Source organism: Protopterus annectens, chromosome 3.part1 (assembly GCF_019279795.1).
Source record: "Protopterus annectens isolate FY-2018-M chromosome 3.part1, PAN1.0, whole genome shotgun sequence".
NCBI classification, from domain to species: Eukaryota; Metazoa; Chordata; order Ceratodontiformes; family Protopteridae; genus Protopterus; species Protopterus annectens.
This window is the reverse complement of record NC_056732.1, coordinates 1884832127-1884854999: the sequence shown is the minus strand read 5'-3', so window position 1 is coordinate 1884854999 and position 22873 is coordinate 1884832127. Positions and strand designations below refer to the sequence as shown.

At 39.2% G+C, this 22873-nt stretch overlaps 1 long non-coding RNA gene across 1 annotated transcript in view; it reads left to right on the top strand.

The window, feature by feature from the left end:
- The window catches only part of LOC122798805, a 146941-nt gene extending 125614 nt beyond the window's left edge, over positions 1–21327 (top strand). The window contains exon 2 of the long non-coding RNA XR_006364305.1: positions 18529–21327. This is a non-coding gene — a long non-coding RNA (uncharacterized LOC122798805). The remainder of the gene's footprint in view (positions 1–18528) is intronic.
- Positions 21328–22873: the final 1546 nt, after the last annotated feature.

Below are 22873 nucleotides of genomic sequence, written 5' to 3'. Positions count from 1 at the left end.
GTAGGGATGATTGTGTATCACAATAGTACATAAGATACTGGGGACCTCTGGCTACTTATTATGGCAATATGGTTAACTGTATATCAGAAGAGTACATAAGGTACTGGGGAACTCTGGGTATGTGTCATGGCAATATGGTTAACTGTGTATTACAAGGATACATAAGCTACTGGGGAACTCTGTGTTCATATCATGGCAATATGGTTCACTGTGTAGCCCAAGAGTACATATGGTACTGGGGAACTCTGAGTACATATCATGAAAACTAGATTCACTGTGTATCACAAGGGGACATAAGTTACTGGGGAACTCTGCGTACCTATCATGTCAGTATGGTTTACTGTGTATCAGAAGAGTACATAAGGTACTGTGGAACTCTGTGTATCTATCATGCCAATATGGGTCACTGTGTATCACATGAGTAGATAAAGTACTGGGGAACTATGGGGACATATCATGGCAATATGATTCACTTTGTATCATATGAGTACATAAGATACTGGGGAACTCTGCGTACATATCATGGCAGTATGGTTCACTGTGTATCAGAAAGGTACATAAGGTACTAGGGAACTCTGGGTACATATCATGGTAATATGATTCACTATGTATCATAACAGTACATAAGGTACTGGGGAACTCTGTGTACATATCATGGCAGTAGGGATGATTGTGTATCACAATAGTACATAAGGTACTGGGGAACTCTGGGTACATATCATGGCAGTAGGGATGATTGTGTATCACAATAGTACATAAGGTACTGGGGAGCTCTGGCTACTTATTATGGCAATATGGTTAACTGTGTATCAGAAGAGTGCATAAGGTAGTGGGGAACTCTGGCTACATGTCATGGCAATATGGTTCAATGTGTATCACAAGAGTACTTAAGGTACTGGGAAACTCGGGGTATCTATCATGGCAATATGGGTGACTGTGTTTCAGAAGAGTACATACGTTACTGGGGACCTCTGGGTACATATCATGGCAATATCATTCACTGTGTATCACAAGAGTACATAAGTTACTGGGGACCTCTGGGTACATATCATGGAAATATGATTCACTGTGTATCACATAAGTACATAAGGTACTGGGGACCTCTGGGTACATATCATGGCAGTATGGTTCACTGTGTATCACAAGGGTACATAAGGTACTGGGGAACTCTGTGTACATATCATGGCAGTATGGTTCACTGTGTATCACAAGGGTACATAAGGTACTGGGGAACTCTGGGTACATATCATGGCAATATGGATCACTGTGTATCACAAGAGTACATAAGGTACTGGGAACTCTAGGTACATATCATGGCATTATGGTTCACTGTGTATTACAAGGATACATAAGGTACTGTGGAACTCTGGATACCTATCATGGCAGTATTGTTCACTGTATATTACAAGAGTACATAAGGTACTGAGGAACTCTAGGTAAATATTATGGCAATATGGCTCACTGTGTACCACAACAGTACTTAAGGTACTGGGGAACTCTGAGTACCTATCATGGCAATTTGGTTCACTGTGTATTACAAGAGTACATAAGGTACTGGGGAACTCTGGGTCCATGTTATGGCAATATATTGGGTCTATATTAGATCTTCGAATGCTTAGTTTGTCGAATGCTGAAAAATTAACACCTAAATGTCAAAGTCTATTAAACACGACAAGCAAACTACGGAAATTATTTCCCAGGGGAAAAAATTTACATCGCCAACAACAAAAAAAACAAAACTCGAAAACCCTAATTAACTTGGGGCTTCACCCCCAACACCTCCCTAACTAAATATACCAACTCTGCGATCACTCTATATTAGGGAAAAGGGCAAATCCCTGATGATGGCCAGGTGAATTTTTTCCAGGGAAAAAAATTATGTATTTTGCCTCTTGTTTTTATTAGACGTTGATGTTTAGGTGTTGATGAAATGTCGTTCGACAACCTAAGTGTTCAAAGATCTAATATAGACCCAATATGGTTGTCTGTGTATCACAAGAGTACATAAGGTATGGGGCAACTCTGGTTACATATCATGGCAGTATGGTTCACTGTGCATCACAAGAATACATAGGGTAAAGGGGAACTCTGGGTACGTGTCATGGCAATATGGTTCACTGTATTTTACAAGAGTACATAAGGTACTGGGGAACTCTGTGTTCATATCATGGCAATATGGTTCACATTATATCCTAAGAGTACTTAAGGTACTGGGGAACTCTGAATACATATCATAGTAATATGATTCATTATGTATCATAACATTACATAAGCTACTGGGGAACTCTGGGTACATACCTTGGCAATATGGTTCACTGTGTATCACAAGAGTAAACAAGGTACTTGAGAACTCTGCGTACATATGGCAATATGGTTCACTGTGTATCACAAGAGTACTTAAGGTACTGGGAAGCTCTGGGTACCTATCATGGCAATATGGTTGTGTTTCAGAAGAATACATAAGTTACTGTGGAACTCTGGGTACATATCATGGCAGTAGGGATGATTGTGTATCACAATAGTACATAAGCTACTGGGTACCTCTGGCTACTTATTATGGCAATATGGTTAACTGTATATCAGAAGAATACATATGGCACTTCGGAACTCTGGGTATGTGTCATGGCAATATGGTTCACTGTGTATTACAAGGATACATAAGCTACTGGGAAACTCTGTGTTTATATCATGGCAATATGGTTCACTGTGTATCCCAAGAGTATATATGGTACTGGGGAACTCTGGGTACATATCATGAAAACTAGATTCACTGTGTATCACAAGGGGACATAAGGTGCTGGGGAATTCTGCGTACCTATCATGTCAGTATGGTTTACTTTGTATCAGAAGAGTACATAAGGTACTGTGGAACTCTGTGTATCTATCATGCCAATATGGGTCACTGTGTATCACATGAGTAGATAAAGTACTGGGGAACTATGGGGACATATCATGGCAATATGATTCACTTTGTATAATATGAGTACATAAGATACTGGGGAGCCCTGCGTACATATCATGGCAGTATGGTTCACTGTGTATCAGAAAGGTACATAAGGTACTAGGGAACTCTGGGTACATATCATGGTAATATGATTCACTATGTATCATAACAGTACATAAGGTACTGGGGAACTCTGGGTACATATCATGGCAGTAGGGATGATTCTGTATCACAATAGTACATAAGGTACTGGGGAGCTCTGGCTACTTATTATGGCAATATGGTTAACTGTGTATCAGAAGAGTGCATAAGGTAGTGGGGAACTCTGGCTACATGTCTTGGCAATATGGTTCAATGTGTATCACAAGAGTACTTAAGGTACTGGGAAACTCTGGGTATCTATCATGGCAATATGGTTGACTGTGTTTCAGAAGAGTACATAAGTTACTGGGAACCTCTGGGTACATATCATGGCAATATGATTCACTGTGTATCACAAGAGTACATAAGTTACTGGGGACCTCTGGGTACATATCATGGCAATATGATTCACTGTGTATCACAAGAGTACATAAGTTACTGGGGACCTCTGGGTACATATCATGGAAATATGATTCACTGTGTATCACATGAGTACATAAGGTACTGGGGAACTCTGTGTACATATCATGGCAATATGATTCACTGTGTATCACAAGAGTACATAAGTTACTGGGGACCTCTGGGTACATATCATGGCAATATGATTCACTGTGTATCACAAGAGTACATAAGTTACTGGGGACCTCTGGGTACATATCATGGAAATATGATTCACTGTGTATCACATGAGTACATAAGGTACTGGGGAACTCTGTGTACATATCATGGCAGTATGGTTCACTGTGTATCACAAGGGTACATAAGGTTCTGTGTACTCTGGGTACATAATCATGGTAATATGGTTCACTATGTATCACAAGAGTACATACGGTACTGGGGAACTCTGAGTACGTATCATGGCAATATGGCTCACTGTGTACCACATGAGTGCATAAGGTATTGGGGAACATTGGGTACCTATCATGGTAGTATGGTTTGTTGTGTGTCACATGAGTACATAAGGTACTGGGGAACTCTGGGTACGCATCATAGCAGTATGGTTTACTGTGTATTACAAGACTACATAAGGTGCTGGGGAACCCTGGGTACCTATCAATGCAATATGGTTCACTGTGTACCAGAACAGTACATAAGGTACTGGGGAACTCTGGGTATCTATCATGGCAATATGTTTCATTGTGTATCACATGAGTACATGAGGTACTGGGGAACTCTGGGTACATATCATGGCAATATGGATCACTGTGTATCACAAGAGTACATAAGGTACTGGGAACTCTAGGTACATATCATGGCATTATGGTTCACTGTGTATTACAAGGATACATAAGGTACTGTGGAACTCTGGATACCTATCATGGCAGTATTGTTCACTGTATATTACAAGAGTACATAAGGTACTGAGGAACTCTAGGTAAATATCATGGCAATATGGCTCACTGTGTACCACAACAGTACTTAAGGTACTGGGGAACTCTGAGTACCTATCATGGCAATTTGGTTCACTGTGTATTACAACAGTACATAAGGTACTGGGGAACTCTGGGTCCATGTCATGGCAATATATTGGGTCTATATTAGATCTTCGACTGCTTAGTTTGTCGAATGCTGAAAAATTAACACCTAAATGTCAAAGTCTACTAAACACGACAAGCAAACTGCGTGAATTATTTCCCAGGGAAAAAAATTTACGTGGCGAACAACAAAAAAAAAAAACAAAACTCTAAAACCCTAATTAACTTGGGGCTTCACCCCCAACACCTCCCTAACGAAATATACCAACTCTGCGATCACTCTATATTAGGGAAAAGGGCAAATCCCTGATGATGGCCAGGTGAATTTTTTTCCAGGGAAAAAATTCATATATTTTGCCTGTTGTGTTTATTAGACTTTGATGTTTAGGTGTTGATGAAACATCGTTCGACAACCTAAGTGTTCAAAGATCTAATATAGACCCAATATGGTTGTCTGTGTATCAAAAGAGTACATAAGGTATGGGGCAACTCTGGTTACATATCATGGCAGTATGGTTCACTGTGCATCACAAGAATACATAGGGTAAAGGGGAACTCTGGGTACGTGTCATGGCAATATGGTTCACTGTATTTTACAAGAGTACATAAGGTAGTGGGGAACTGTGTTCATATCATGGTAATATGGTTCACTGTGTATCCCAAGAGTACATAAGGTACTGGGGAACTCTGAGTACATATCATAGTAATATGATTCATTATGTATCATAACAGTACATAAGGTACTTGGGAACTCTGGGTACATATCATGGCAGTAGGGATGATTGTGTATCACAATAGTACATAAGGTACTGGGGAGCTCTGGCTACTTATTATGGCAATATGGTTAGCTATAAATCAGAAGAGTACATAAAGTACTGGGGAACTCTGGGTATGTGTCATGGCAATATGGTTTCCTGTGTATTACAAGGATACATAAGCTACTGGGGAACTCTGGGTACATACCATGGCAATATGGTTCACTGTGTATCTCAAGAGTACTCAAGGTACTTGAGAACTCTGGGTACATATGGCAATATGGTTCACTGTGTATCACAAGAGTACTTAAGGTACAGGGAAGCTCTGGGTACCTATCATGGCAATATGGTTGATTGTGTTTCAGAAGAATACATAAGTTACTGTGGAACTCTGGGTACATATCATGGCAGTAGGGATGATTGTGTATCACAATAGTACATACGGTACTGGGGAACTCTGGCTACTTATTATGCTAATATGGTTAACTGTATATCAGAAGAGTGCATAAGGTACTTGGGAACTCTGGGTATGTGTCATGGCAATATGGTTCACTGTATATTACAAGGATACATAAGCTACTGGGGAACTCTGGGTACATACCATGGCAATATGGTTCACTGTGTGTTACAAGAGTACATAAGCTACTGGGGAACTCTGGGTACATACCATAGTAATATGCTTCATTGTGCATCACAATAGTACACAAGGTACTTGGGAACTCTGGGTATATATGGCAATATGATTCACTGTCTATCACATGAGTACATAAGGTATTGAGGAACTTTAGGTACTTATCATGGCTATATAGTTCACTGTGTATCACAAGAGTACATAAGGTACTGGGGAACTCTGGGCACATATGGCAGTACGGTTCACAGTGTATTACAAGGATACATAAGCTACTGGGGAACTCTGGGTACATACCATAGTAATATGCTTCATTGTGCATCACAATAGTACACAAGGTACTTGGGAACTCTGGGTATATATGGCAATATGATTCACTGTCTATCACATGAGTACATAAGGTATTGAGGAACTTTAGGTACTTATCATGGCTATATAGTTCACTATGTATCACAAGATTACATAAGGTACTGGGGAACTCTGGGCACATATGGCAGTATGGTTCACTGGGTATCACAAGGGTACATAAGTTACTAGGGAACTCTGGGTTCATAATCATGGTAATATGATTCACTATGTATCATAAGAGTACATAAGATACTAGTGAACTCTGGGTATATATCATGGCAATATGGTTCACTATGTATCACAAGAGTACATACGGTACTGGGGAACTCTGAGTACGTATCATGGCAATATGGCTCACTGTGTACCACATGAGTGCATAAGGTATTGGGGAACATTGGGTACCTATCATGGTAGTATGGTTTGTTGTGTGTCACAAGAGTACATAAGGTACTGGGGAACTCTGTGTACATATCATGGCAGTATGGTTCACTGTGTATCACAAGGGTACATAAGGTACTGTGTACTCTGGGTACATAATCATGGCAATAGGGATCACTGTTTATCACATGAGTACATAAGGTACTGGGGAACTCTGGGTACCCATCATGGCAGTATGGTTCACTGTGTATTACAAGAGTACATAAGGTGCTGGGGAACCCTGGGTACCTATCAATGCAATATGGTTCACTGTGTATCAAAACAGTACATGAGGTACTGGGGAACTCTGGTTATCTATCATGGCAATATGTTTCATTGTGTATCACATGAGTACATGAGGTACTGGGGAACTCTGGGTACATATCATGGCAATATGGATCGCTGTGTATCACAAGAGTACATAAGGTACTGGGAACTCTAGGTACATATCATGGCATTATGGTTCACTGTGTATTACAAGGATACATAAGGTACTGTGGAACTCTGGGTACCTATCATGGCAGTATTGTTCACTGTATATTACAAGAGTACATAAGGTACTGAGAAACTCTAGGTAAATATCATGGCAATATGGCTCACTGTGTACCACAACAGTACTTAAGGTACTGGGGAACTCTGAGTACCTATCATGGCAATTTGGTTCACTGTGTATTACAAGAGTACATAAGGTACTGGGGCACTCTGGGTCCATGTCATGGCAATATATTGGGTCTATATTAGATCTTCGACCGCTTAGTTTGTCGAACGCTGAAAAATTAACACCTAAATGTCAAAGTCTATTAAACATGACAAGGAAACTACGCAAATTATTTACTAAGGAAAAAAAATTACGTGGCCAACAAAAAAAAACAAACAAACTCTAAAACCCTAATTAACTTGGGGCTTCACCCCCAACACCTCCCAAACTAAATATACCAACTCTGCGATCACTATATTAGGGAAAAGGGCAAATCCCTGATGATGGCCAGGTGAATTTTTTTCCAGGGAAAAAATGTATGTATTTTGCCTCTTATTTTTATTAGACGTTGATGTTTAGGTGTTGATGAAATGTCGTTCGACAACCTAAGTGTTCAAAGATCTAATATAGACCCAATATGGTTGTCTGTGTATCACAAGAGTACATAAGATATGGGGCAACTCTGGTTACATATCATGGCAGTATGGTTCACTGTGCATCACAAGAATACATAGGGTAAAGGGGAACTCTGGGTACGTGTCATGGCAATATGGTTCACTGTATTTTACAAGAGTACATAAGGTACTGGGGAACTCTGTGTTCATATCATGGCAATATCGTTCACATTGTATCCTAAGAGTACTTAAGGTACTGGGGAACTCTGAATACATATCATAGTAATATGATTCATTATGTATCATAACATTACATAAGCTACTGGGGAACTCTGGGTACATACCATGGCAATATGGTTCACTGTGTATCACAAGAGTAAACAAGGTACTTGAGAACTCTGGGTACATATGGCAATATGGTTCACTGTGTATCACATGAGTACTTAAGGTACTGGGAAGCTCTGGGTACCTATCATGGCAATATGGTTGTGTTTCAGAAGAATACATAAGTTACTGTGGAACTCTTTGTACATATCATGGCAGTAGGGATGATTGTGTATCACAATAGTACATAAGCTACTGGGTACCTCTGGCTACTTATTATGGCAATATGGTTAACTGTATATCAGAAGAGTACATACGGCACTTGGGAACTCTGGGTATGTGTCATGGCAATATGGTTCACTGTGTATTACAAGGATACATAAGCTACTGGGGAACTCTGTGTTTATATCATGGCAATATGGTTCACTGTGTATCCCAAGAGTACATATGGTACTGGGGAACTCTGGGTACATATCATGAAAACTAGATTCACTGTGTATCACAAGGGGACATAAGGTGCTGGGGAATTCTGCGTACCTATCATGGCAGTATGGTTTACTTTGTATCAGAAGAGTACATAAGGTACTGTGGAACTCTGTGTATCTATCATGGCAATATGGGTCACTGTGTATCACATGAGTAGATAAAGTACTGGGGAACTATGGGGACATATCATGGCAATATGATTCACTTTGTATCATATGAGTACATAAGATACTGGGGAACCCTGAGTACATATCATGGCAGTATGGTTCACTGTGTATCAGAAAGGTACATAAGGTACTGGGGAACTCTGGGTACATATCATGGTAATGTGATTCACTATGTATCATAACAGTACATAAGGTACTGGGGGACTCTGGGTACATATCATGGCAGTAGGGATGATTGTGTATCACAATAGTACATAAGGTACTGGGGAGCTCTGGCTACTTATTATGGCAATATGGTTAACTGTGTATCAGAAGAGTGCATAAGGTAGTGGGGAACTCTGGCTACATGTCATGGCAATATGGTTCACTGTGTATCACAAGAGTACTTAAGGTACTGGGAAACTCTGGGTATCTATCATGGCAATATGGTTGACTGTGTTTCAGAAGAGTACATAAGTTACTGGGGACCTCTGGGTACATATCATGGCAATATGATTCACTGTGTATCACAAGAGTACATAAGTTACTGGGGACCTCTGGGTACATATCATGGAAATATGATTCACTGTGTATCACATGAGTACATAAGGTACTGGGGAACTCTGTGTACATATCATGGCAGTATGGTTCACTGTGTATCACAAGAGTACATAAGGTACTGGGGAACTCTGTGTACATATAATGGCAGTATGGTTCACTGTGTATCACAAGGGTACATAAGGTACTGTGTACTCTGGGTACATAATCATGGTAATATGATTCACTATGTATCATAAGAGTACATAAGGTACTAGGGAACTCTGGGTACATATGGCAATAGGGATCACTGTTTATCACATGAGTACATAAGGTACTGGGGAACTCTGGGTACCCATCATAGCAGTATGGTTTACTGTGTATTACAAGACTACATAAGGTGCTGGGGAACCCTGGGTATCTATCATGGCAATATGTTTCATTGTGTATCACATGAGTACATGAGGTACTGGGGAACTCTGCGTACATATCATGGCAATATGGATCGCTGTGTATCACAAGAGTACATAAGGTACTGGGAACTCTAGGTACATATCATGGCATTATGGTTCACTGTGTATTACAAGGATACATAAGGTACTGTGGAACTCTGGGTACCTATCATGGCAGTATTGTTCACTGTATATTACAAGAGTACATAAGGTACTGAGGAACTCTAGGTAAATATCATGGCAATATGGCTCACTGTGTACCACAACAGTACTTAAGGTACTGGGGAACTCTGAGTACCTATCATGGCAATTTGGTTCACTGTGTATTACAAGAGTACATAAGGTACTGGGGAACTCTGGGTCCATGTCATGGCAATATATTGGGTCTATATTAGATCTTCGACTGCTTAGTTTGTCTAATGCTGAAAAATGAACACCTAAATGTCAAAGTCTACTAAACACGACAAGCAAACTGCGTGAATTATTTCCCAGGGAAAAAAATTTACGTGGCCAACAAAAAAAAAATAAAAACAAACTCTAAAACCCTAATTAACTTGGGGCTTCACCCCCAACACCTCCCAAACTAAATATACCAACTCTGCGATCACTATATTATGGAAAAGGGCAAATCCCTAATGATGGCCAGGTGAATTTTTTTCCAGGGAAAAAATTCATGTATTTTGCCTGTTGTTTTTATTAGACGTTAATGTTTAGGTGTTGATGAAACGTCGTTCGACAACCTAAGTGTTCAAAGATCTAATATAGACCCAATATGGTTGTCTGTGTATCACAAGAGTACATAAGGTATGGGACAACTCTGGTTACATATCATGGCAGTATGGTTCACTGTGCATCACAAGAATACATAGGGTAAAGGGGAACTCTGGGTATGTGTCATGGCAATATGGTTCACTGTATTTTACAAGAGTACATAAGGTAGTGGGGAACTGTGTTCATATCATGGTAATATGGTTCACTGTGTATCCCAAGAGTACATAAGGCATTGGGGAACTCTGAGTACGTATCATAGTAATATGATTCATTATGTATCATAACAGTACATAAGGTCCTGGGGAACTCTGGGTACATATCATGGCAGTAGGGATGATTGTGTATCACAATAGTACATAAGGTACTGGGGAGCTCTGGCTACTTATTATGGCAATATGGTTAGCTATAAATCAGAAGAGTACATAAAGTACTGGGGAACTCTGGGTACGTGTCATGGCAATATGGTTCCCTGTGTATTACAAGGATACATAAGCTACTGGGGAACTCTGGGTACATACCATGGCAATATGGTTCACTGTGTATCTCAAGAGTACTCAAGGTACTTGAGAATTCTGGGTACATATGGCAATATGGTTCACTGTGTATCACAAGAGTACTTAAGGTACAGGGAAGCTCTGGGTACCTATCATGGCAATATGGTTGATTGTGTTTCAGAAGAATACATAAGTTACTGTGGAACTCTGGGTACATATCATGGCAGTAGGGATGATTGTGTATCACAATAGTACATACGGTACTGGGGAACTCTGGCTACTTATTATGCTAATATGGTTAACTGTATATCAGAAGAGTGCATAAGGTACTTGGGAACTCTGGGTATGTGTCATGGCAATATGGTTCACTGTATATTACAAGGATACATAAGCTACTGGGGAACTCTGGGTACATACCATGGCAATATGCTTCATTGTGCATCACAATAGTACACAAGGTACTTGGGAACTCTGGGTATATATGGCAATATGATTCACTGTCTATCACATGAGTACATAAGGTATTGAGGAACTTTAGGTACTTATCATGACTATATAGTTCACTATGTATCACAAGATTACATAAGGTACTGGAGAACTCTGGGCACATATGGCAGTATGGTTCACTGCGTATCACAAGGGTACATATGTTACTAGGGAACTCTGAGTTCAGAATCATGGTAATATGATTCACTATGTATCATAAGAGTACATAAGATACTAGTTAACTCTGGGTATATATCATGGCAATATGGTTCACTATGTATCACAAGAGTACACACGGTACTGGGGAACTCTGAGTACGTATCATGGCAATATGGCTCACTGTGTACCACATGAGTGCATAAGGTATTGGGGAACTTTGGGTATCTATCATGGTAGTATGGTTTGTTGTGTATCACAAGAGTACATAAGTTACTTGGGAACTCTGGGTTCATATCATGACAATATGATTCACTATGTATCACAAGAGTACATACTGTACTAGAGAATGCTGGGTATGTATCATGGCAATACGGTTCACTGTGTATCACAAGAGTACATAAGGTACTGGGGAACTCGGGGTACTTACCAAGGCAATACGGTTCACTGTGTACCATATGAGTTCCTAAGTTACCGGGGAACTCTGGCTACCTATCATGGTATTATGGTTCACTATGTATCACAAGAGTACATACGGTACTGGGATAACTTTGGGTACATATCTTGGAAACTAGGTTCACTGTGTATCACAAGGGGACATAAGGTACTGGGGAACTCTATGTATCTATCATGGCAATATGGGTCACTGTGTATCACATGAGTAGTTAAAGTAATGGAGAACTATGGGGACATATCATGGCAATATGATTCACTTTGTATCATATGAGTACATAAGATACTGGGGAACTCTGGGTACATATCATGACAGTATGGTTCACTGTGTATCAGAAAGGTACATAAGGTACTGGGGAACTCTGGGTACATATCATGGCAGTAGGGATGATTGTGTATCACAATAGTGCATAAGGTACTAGGGAGCTCTGGCTACTTATTATGGCAATATGGTTAACTGTGTATCAGAAGAGTGCATAAGGTAGTGGGGAACTCTGAGTACGTGTCATGGCAGTATGGTTCACTGTGTATCACAAGAGTACTTAAGGTACTGGGAAACTCTGGGTAGTTATCATGGCAATATGGTTGACTGTGTTTCAGAAGAGAACATAAGTTACTAGGGATGTCTGGGTACATATCATGGCAATATGATTCACTGTGTATCACAAGGGTAGATAAGGATCTTAATATGAATCACTATGTATCATAAGAGTACATAAGGTACTAGGGAACTCTGGGTACATATCATGGCAATAGGGATCACTGTTTATCACATGAGTACATAAGGTACTGGAGAACTCTGAGTACCTATCATGGCAATTTGGTTCACTGTGTATATTACAAGAGTACGTAAGGTCCTGGGGAACTCAGGGTACCTATCGTGGCAATATGGTTCTCTGTGTACCAGAACAGTACATAAGGTACTGGGGAACTCTGTGTATCTATCATGGCAATATGTTTCATTGTGTATCACATGAGTACATGAGGTACTGGAGAACTCTGGGTACATGTCATGGCAATATGGATCACTGTGTATCACAAGAGTACATAAGGTACTGGGGAACTCTGGGAATGTATAATTGCAATATGGTTCACTGCGTATTACAAGGATACATAAGGTACTGTGGAACTCTGGGTACCTATCATGGTAGTATTGTTCACTGTGTATTACAAGAGTACATAAGGTACTGAGGAACTCTAGGTAAATATCATGGCAATATGGCTCACTGTGTACCACAACAGTACTTAAGGTACTGGGGAACTCTGAGTACCTATCATGGCAATTTGGTTTATTGTGTATTACAAGAGTACATAAGGTACTGGGGAATTCTGGGTCCATGTCATGGTAATGTATTGGGTCTATATTAGATCTTTGACCGCTTAGTTTGTCGAATGCTGAAAAATTAACATCTAAATGTCAAAGTCTATTAAACGCGACAAGCCAATTAGGCAATTTTTATTTTTCCAGGGAAAACAATTTACGTAGCCAACAAAAAAAAAACAAAAAAACTCTAAAATCCTAATTAACTTGGGGCTTCACCCCCAACACCCCCCTAACTAAATATACCAACTCTGTGATCACTCTATATCAGGGAAAAGGGCAAATCTCCGATGACGGCTAGATTAATTTTTTCCCAGGGAAAAAATTCATGTATTTTGCCTGTTGTGTTTATTAGACTTTGATGTTTAGGTGTTGATGAAACGTCGTTCGACAACCTAAGTGTAAAAAGATCTAATATAGACCCAATATGGTTATGTATCACAAGAGTACATAAGGTATGGGGCAACTTTGGGTACATATCATGGCAGTATGGTTCAATGTGCATCACAAGAATACATAGGGTAAAGGGGAACTCTGGTACGTGTCATGGCAATATGGTTCACTGTATTTTACAATAGTACCTAAGGTACTGGGGAACTCTGTGTTCATATCATGGCAATATGGTTTACTGTGTATCCCAAGAGTACATAAGGTACTGGGGAACTCTGGGTACATATCATAGTAATAGGATTCATTATGTGTCATAACAGTACATAAGGTACTGGGGAACTCTGGGTACATATCATGGCAGTAGGGATGATTGTGTATCACAATAGTACATAAGGTACTGGGGAGCTCTGGCTACTTATTATGGCAATATGGTTAACTATATATCAGAAGAGTACATAAAGTACTGGGGAACTCTGGGTATGTGTCATGGCAATATGGTTCCCTGTGTATTACAAGGATACACAAGGTACTTGCGAACTCTGGGTACATATGGCAATATGTTTCACTGTGTATCAGAAGAGTACTTAAGGTACTGGGAAGCTCTGGGTACCTACCATGGCAATATGGTTGATTGTGTTTCAGAAGAATACATAAGTTACTGGGGAACTCTGGGTACATATCATGGCAGTAGGGATGATTGTGTATCATAACAGTACATAAGGTACTGGGGAACTCTGGGTACATATCATGGCAGTAGGGATGATTGTGTATCACAATAGTACATAAGGTACTGGGGAACTCTGGCTACTTATTATGGCAATATGGTTAACTGTATATCAGAAGAGTACATAAGGTACTGGGGAACTCTGGGTATGTGTCATGGCAATATGGTTCACTGTGTATTACAAGGATACATAAGCTACTGGGGAACTCTGGGTACATACCATAGTAATATGCTTCATTGTGCATCACAATAGTACACAAGGTACTTGGGAACTCTGGGTATATATGGCAATATGATTCACTGTCTATCACATGAGTACATAAGGTATTGAGGAACTTTAGGTACTTATCATGGCTATATAGTTCACTGTGTATCACAAGAGTACATAAGGTACTGGGGAACTCTGGGCACGTATGGCAGTACGGTTCACAGTGTATCACAAGGGTACATAAGGTACTAGGGAACTCTGGGCACATATCATGGCAGTATGGTTCACTGTGTATCACAAGGGTACATAAGGTACTGGGGAACTCTGGGTATATAATCATGGTAATATGATTCACTATGTATCATAAGAGTACATAAGGTAATAGGGAACTCTGGGTACATATCATGGCAGTAGGGATCACTGTGTATCACAAGAGTGCTTAAGGTACGGGGGAACTCTAGGTTCCTATCATGGCAATATCGTTCACTGTTTATCACATGAGTACATAAGGTACTGAGGAACTCTGGGTGCATATCATGGCAATATGGCTCACTGTGTATCACAAGAGTACATAAGTTACTGGGGAACTCTAGTTACCTATCATGGCATTATGGTTCACTGTGTATCACAAGAGTACATAAGGTACTGGGGAACTCTGGGAATGTATCATTGCAGTATGGTTCACTGTGTATTACAAGCATACATAAGGTACTATGGAACTCTGGGTACCTATCATGGCAGCATTGTTCACTTTGTATTTCAAGAGTACATAAGGTACTGGGAAACTCTAGGTACATGTCATGGCAATATAGTGGGTCTATATTAGATCTTCGACCACTTAGTTTGTCGAATGCTGAAACATCAACAGCTAAACATCAAAGTCTATTAAACACAACAAGCCAATTATGCAATTTTTTTCCCAGGGGAAAACATTTACGTGGCCAACAAAAAAAAAACAACTCTAAAACCCTAATTAACTGAGAGTTTCACCTCCAACAACCCCCCTAACTAAATATACCAACTCTGTGATCATTCTATATCAGGGAAAATGGCAAATCCCTAATGACGGCCAAGTGAATTTTTTCCCAGGGAAAAAATTCATGTGATTGGCCCATTGTGTTTATTAGACTTTGACGTTTAGGTGTTGATGAAACGTCGTTCGACAACCTAAGTGTTCGAAGAACTAATATAGACCCAATATGGTTCACTGTGTATCACAAGAGTACATAAGGTACGGGGGAACTCTGGGTACATATCATGGCAGTATGGTTCACTGTGCATCACAGGAATACATAGTGTACAGGGGAACTCTGGGTACGTGTCATGGCAATGTGGTTCACTGTATATCACAAGAGTACATAAGGTAATTTGCAACTCTGTGTTCATATCATGGCAATATGGTTCACTGTGTATCACAAGAGTACATTAGGTACTGGGGAACTCTGAGTACATATCATGTCAATATGGTTCACTGTGTATCACAAGAGTACATTAGGTACTGGGGTAAATGTTAAGGCACAAAATCATAGTAGACTATACAGACTATATCACAGCACATGCACAAGTCATTGGCACTGAATGCTAAGGCAGGTATCATGGCAGCATAATGTGTAGTACATTACAAGAGTGCACAACAAGTCATTAGGGATGAATGTTAAGATGAACATTACAATAGAATTTTAAATCCAGTATCACAATAATGCTAAAGATATGGGGGCCAAAGTTAATGTACAATCATGGGTGTAAAGTGCACGTTTCATCATAATAGTGCCCAAGTCAAGTGTGATGAATGTTAAGATGCACATGATATTAGAAATACAAACACTATATCTCAATAGTGTGTAAGACTTTGGAGTGAATGTTAATGCACATATCATTGCAGCACTATGCAAGGTATATCACAGCAGGTGCACATGACATTGGCACTGAACGCTAAGGGAGGTATCATGTCAACATAGTGCACACTGCATTACAATAGTGCATTAAGTATGAATGTTAAGGTGAACATTATGATAGAAGTGTGCATCCCATATCACAATAACGCTAAAGATACGGGGGCCAATGTTAAGGCACATATCACGGTTGCAAAGTGCACATTTCATCATAATAGTGCCCAAGTCAAGTGTGATTAATGTTAAGATGCATATCATGGTAGTACATGGTATACTGCTTTTTCCCCTTCTATAACCCACTAATAAGCAAATAAACTCTCCTCTTTGTTAATTTTGTAGTTTCTTATTTCTTTCTTCGTACATGAAACTTACCTTGCACATTTCTAAAACCCTAGTCCTGCTCCTGGCACTTTCATTGTCAGTTTTTGTATTAATACCACCCATGTTATATATATGTGTAAAGTTCTAAATAGGCATACTAACTAGTTAGAGCCTCTCACCTCTTCCTCACTCTTCTGTATAACAAATGGCAAACTATGTACCTCAGATATTTGCTTCTTATACGACTGCATTGTCAAAACCTGCATTCATGTTTTTCTATTATGTTAGTTCCTTCTATGCTAACCTACAGCAATAATGTATTTAATCATTTTTGAGCATTTTGTTCCTTTACTCCTTGATGCTAATTGTACGATGTTAGTCTGCAGCTTTACTCTATTTGTATTTTTAACATGTAACATGTATTAGTTTTATGTTTCTGTGCTGCCTTGTATTCCGACTGCATTAGTTTAATCTTGGAGCTTATCTCCCGGGGCGTCTACTGAAAATGGACATGTATCCAGTTGGACTAGCCCGGTCAACAAATGTAAAATAAAATAAATAAAATAAAATACTGTACACACTATATCTCAGTGGTGTGTAAGACAGTGGAGTGAATGTTAAGGCACATATTATGACAAAATATGCACCACATCATAATAGTGAACAAGCCAAAGAAGGGTAAGGCACACATCATGGCAGCCATATGCATGTTATATCAGAATTTTTTAGAAGACATTGGTTGGTTAACATGAATGCAGAGCTCAGGGCAGGACTTTATGTGGCCCTTAATCTATATCACACAAAGCCTGGGGCAAACTGCAGATCTGATGGTAGAGCACAGAGCACAGCTGAACAGTATCTATTAGCAAGGTTCGATATATGAGCTTATAGCACCACAATGAGGCATGCTGGGAAAATGGCAGGGGGGCAGTGTAAATCACAGCACCTAGGCTACTATGAAATAATATGTGGGAGTGGTCAGCTGCCATTTCAGCTGAGATTATTAAGGTGACTTAAATCCTTGAGTAGATCTAAATATCTTGATGTCATGATCAAAAATTGTCAGCTAATGCATCAGCTGCCCCAGGCATAGAAAACATAACAGGTGAAGGGGGTCAGTGCACATCTCCACTACTATACTAAGGCATATATCATACATTAATCAACTTATTTATGCAAAGCATTGGAACCTATGCTGTTTGATTCACCAAAAATATATTATGGCCCAAGTGGGATGTAGAGAAATGAAATATGATAGCAGCTTGCTTTGGAAACTATTTTATTTGCCTGAAGTCTGCACTGTAATATAAAGAAAGTAGAGAGTAAAACCGTTCCTTGCAGGGCAGTAATAAATGTTACTCAAAACTAATATGGTGTGCACTGAAGATATTGAATAATGCAAACCATACAACGTGTAAAATAACGAAGCCATATAATATTTTGTGGGTAAATGGGAGAAATATACCAGGAAATTGTTTTTAATATAATCTTTAAATTTCTCAGTGAAATCAGATCTGAAATTATTTCTTATAACTATTCAACACTCATTATTCTTTTGCATTTCTAGGCCAGATGAAGTATCCACAGCAAATGACTAAATATGGAATAAATGGCATTTGTAAGCCCAAAGATGAAACATAACCTTGGAAACCAATCCAACAGAAGACAACGAACTGTAACATATGAAATCTGAACAAATATCCCATGAAAGAGAGAAAAACTATTCTGGAAATGGGTCATAAATATATAATAGATGGAACAGGACCTACACTGAGTTCCAGGGATACCACTTACAATAATGACTGGTATCTGTCGACTCCACTTCCAACATTTTCCAGATCACCTGCAGTGCACTTTCTTCCACTGACTTCCTCAATAAATTTCATATTATTCCTCAACTTGTTACATGTAATAATTAATCCTTATCCCAACTACTGTCTCCCCACCATTGCATCTCTCTTCTACTTCAAACGTTGAATCAAAAGGCACTGATGCCTTAGTTGATCTATTTCCTCTTGATGCTTCTGCAGTTTCTGATAATGCATTACCATGGTTAATTTATCGTATCTTAGAATTAATTATAGTCCCGTTGTACATATTTAGAATCACTGCTTAAGCCACCCTTACTGTTACTATATGCATTGCCTTTGGTGTTACTGGTCACCCCACAATAATTAATCATATACCTGATATTGGTGTAAGTCATTAAGCTACACCCTTTTTAACCTAAATCTCTAACTGGCATTTTAATGTTGGCTTTACAATATTTTCAGAGGTACCCTTACACAAAAGTGTGCCTCTGAGTTGGTCTTAGCTCTTTACTGTTTTCCATCTTCATCAGCAAATTTTCATATCATGTTTTATGTTGACATTATGGTTTTATTACTCTCCAGTTCCTCTGTCCTCACTCAGCAACACCATTGCCAAACACACTTTAATTCACTCATTAACACTGAAAACTCCTTGTAATTTCTTTCATGATTTTTGGTACACAACAAAAATCCTACACATCCCCTACATTTATAAAAATTACTGACAACAGCAATGTATCCATTGAATGCATCTCCACCTTTAAATATCTTAGATTCTGGCTGGACCAAGCCCTTAACTTAAATAAAACTAGAAATAAAATAAAATACTTAGTGTTTTGGACATGGAAACGTTCTTCCTTTCTCTTATTCCCTAAAAGATGTACCATAGGAAATGGTATTCTATTTGTCCAAATTTAAAATGTTACACTTCTGATTGGTGCTACCTCCAATAGAAACACTAAAAATAAAATATTCAGATCCATTTCTTTTTACCATAGACACAAGCCTCAGTGGCTTCAAATCTTAAATGTGTATCAGCCAAACAAATAACTGATGTTATTGGGCTGTCAACTGTTTAAAATATGATTGTCTTTTATTGCCACTACTTTGGCTGCCAAACTGATCTTGAGAATATAAAACTATTACCCCAGACACAAAAGTCCCACAAAGGCGTCAAGGCACAAACTACAACTTTCCAGTTCTTAGGCATAAACTCTGGGAATCACTTGTTTCCTAATTCAAAGACATTAATTCATACTCTAAATTCTGATCACAGCTAAAAACGTAATGTTTCAGAGAGGTTAAATGAAATTAGCATACCTCAGGTCACATACCCTAGCTATGGGCTTCTTTCACCATTTGTCTCAACCTGTACTCTTGCCTTTGGCCACTGACAGTCACACTTTAGTTTGTGCCATTTATGTTTTCCCTTAGTTCCCTACCATACTCTTCCCCCTTTATTTTTTTCTTTCTTTCTCCATCTCTTTCTCTCATACTGAGGAAAAAAGATTAAAGATAGAGAAAAGTATAGGGCATTTTGAAAAAAGCATCATAGTAATTTCTAAGCTGATAATAAATTTAAGCATATATTTTGCAATGTTTAATGCATTCATTTGTCATTTAATCAGCTGATTTTAATTGCTTTCATTTTATATCTCTTCATTCATGACAGCTGTTCCTCATCTGTTAAAAATTGAAGCAAAAAAGGAATATTCAATATGTTGTATTCTGCAAACTAATTCTCCTTATTCTTAAATATGATATAAATAATTAAATCTCTTCCGTGACTCCATTCTTTGAACCCATATGAATATACATTTCTGTTTCATGTGTGGCAGAAATCCCTTTCAAATCCCCACTACAATCATTAACACATTTAAACAAAAAGGTTCTACAGTGTCCAGGAAAGAAACTAAAGATCATGTCTGAGTGTTGGAATTGGCTCAGAGGATCATGCAATCACAAAAAAGGACATGATTAAATGGATTCTAAGATTGTTACCAGCACTACCAGTCTATCTGCATATTATTTTTTGTTGTCTACTTTTAAGACCATCAATAATGCTAATCAGGCTAAGATGTGAAATATTCATGTGGGCAAACAATTACAAAATGTGCAATGCAAGTATCCAAGTATGTGTTAATTGTCGTGTATCCATACCTCTCAACTTTCCAGGTATTTACAGAATGTGCAGATTTTTCCTTCATGTTTTTCGTCCGTTCCTCATATAATTGATAATGATAGTCATTTGAATTTCAGACTTTATATCAATCAGAAAATACATGCTTACACAAAACTTTTTACTTTAGCAATGTTCTAAGTTTATGAGTAATGTTTAATGTTTCCCTATTTTTGGGCCTTTGTTCCGAACCCCTTATTTTTGGCTTTGTCCAGATTTCTTGTGTTAAGCGGTTGAGAGGCATACATGTATCTTTTCCACACAGACATAAGAAGAAGGAATTAACTATACAGGAGAAAGAAAACAAATAGAAAACTATTATTTTTGATTACGTTGAAAAGTACTAACATTCTGAATAAAACTGGATTTGAATCACTGCAGTGGTTGAATGTATATTTCCTTTTAATTATGCAAGAATTAATGTTCCTTGGTGATTGTTGTGAGTTTTTGTAATATATTCTTGTTGTTCTGAAAAGCATAGAATACTACTACATTGTGCCATATCGTCAGAGAAGCTATATTTGTTAAGGATACACAGTAGTTAGAGAAAATGACAGACTACCTGAGCAAAGTGGTCCTTATGTGATATCAAAGTTTACACTTTTATGTTTGTACTTCAGTCGTGTTCATAGGTTCATAGGTTCATAGGTTCATAGGTTCATACTAGGCTATCTGCCCAAGGGCATTTATAAGCCTAGCCCATAGTTATGTGGCTTTCGCCACCCCTTTAGTTTGAATAAAAACTATGCCTATCATTTTGCTGTGCCTCTGTCAAGCAGTGACGCTGAAGTAATCCCTGGGGTATATCTGCAATCTCCCATCCATTGGTCAAGATTCCTCTTGAACAAGACCAGAGAGGTGCTCTGCCTCACATGTACCGGGATTTTGTTCCACAGCATAGGGAGTCTCTGGGTGATGAATCTGTCCCTCCAGCACGTTCTATTTATAACCGTGTCAAGGTTTAAGTCTCCCGCCCTTGTGGTTCTGAGGGATCTAGATTTTTGAGGTGAAGCATATTCATCAAATCTGGGTTTGACATGGCCTTATATGTCAGGCACAGGTCACCTCTGAGCAAGCGGTATGAGACTGAATAGAGCTGGAGTTCTTTCAGTCGGGCAGCATAAGACATATTTTTGAGACCCTTTATCCTTTTGGTGAGGAACTTTGGGGCCTTTCAAGCTGCAGCAGGTGTCTGGTCAGATACATTCGAGCGGGCATTGTACTCAATCATAGGTCTAATAAGTGATGAGTACAGGGGACGATGACCTCCCTTGATCTAGATGTGAATCCCTTCATGATCAGGTGGGTGATATAGAAGGTTTCCTAACTACTTTAGCAACATGAGTGTCAAGCGAAGGCTACTGTCAACCTGGGTCCCCAGATCTCTGATGACTTTCTGTGCTCAGTGGATTGCCACCTATATGGTAGCTAGGGGTAGCCTTGTTTTTCCCAAAGGGTATGACTATGCATTTTTGGCGTTTAACTTCAGGCCATGGCTCTGGCACCAGTTATCCATTTCTGTGAGGCCCTTCTGGAGGATATCTGTGTCAGATGTGTTTTCGACTATGGCGCCCAGTTTGCAGTCATCTGCAAACTTTGTCAGCCATAACCCTCCTGTGTTTGCTTGTACTTCAGAAAAGTAGATGCCGAACAAGAGTGGACCCAGGACTGAGCCCTGTGGGACACCACTTGTGACAGGCTTTGAGTCTGACATGGCTCCAGCAACTCTGACCCTGTGGGTTCTGTCACTTAGCCAGTTTGCAACCCATCTTGTGATGTATGGGTTTACATTCGCTAATGGGTCCTCCTGTCTAGTGGGAGGAAAATCAATAAGGCAGTACCTGAATATAGATATGTCCACAAAAATGAGAATATGTTTCCACACTGAAGTTGAAAAAGCTACACAGCGGATTGGGTTTATT